Below are 529 nucleotides of genomic sequence, written 5' to 3'. Positions count from 1 at the left end.
TCCCCTTTATTTTTCTTTCTCCTTTATTTTTCTTTCCTTTTCTTTCAGACGGAGTCTCGCTCTGTCACCAGGCCGGAGTGCAATGGCGCGATCTCAGCTCACTGCAACCTCCACCTGCTGGGTTCAAGCAGTTCTCCTGCCTCAACCTCTCAAGAAGCTGGGACTACAGGTGCTCACCATCACGCCCACCTAATTTTGGTATTTTTAGTAGAGACGGGGTTTTACCATGTTGGCCAGGCTGATCTCAATTCCTGACCTCAGGTGATCCGCCCGCCTCAGCCTCCCAAAGTGCTGGGATTACAGGCGTGAGCCACCACACCCGGCCCATTTTCATACATATGCTCCAGCTGATTTAAAATTCCATCCCCTCCCCCCTTATCTCCCTCTTTGGCTTTATGTTCTTCCTAGTACTAAATTCCCTCTGCTATATTATATAACTATTTATTGTTTGTACTGTGCTCCCTCCCCACCACACACAGACACACACACACACACACACACACACACACACACACACGGAAACGTCTGC

Source organism: Colobus angolensis, unplaced genomic scaffold, assembly GCF_000951035.1.
Source record: "Colobus angolensis palliatus isolate OR3802 unplaced genomic scaffold, Cang.pa_1.0 Scaffold105, whole genome shotgun sequence".
NCBI classification, from domain to species: Eukaryota; Metazoa; Chordata; class Mammalia; order Primates; family Cercopithecidae; genus Colobus; species Colobus angolensis.
Note: the sequence above shows the minus strand (reverse complement) of the source record.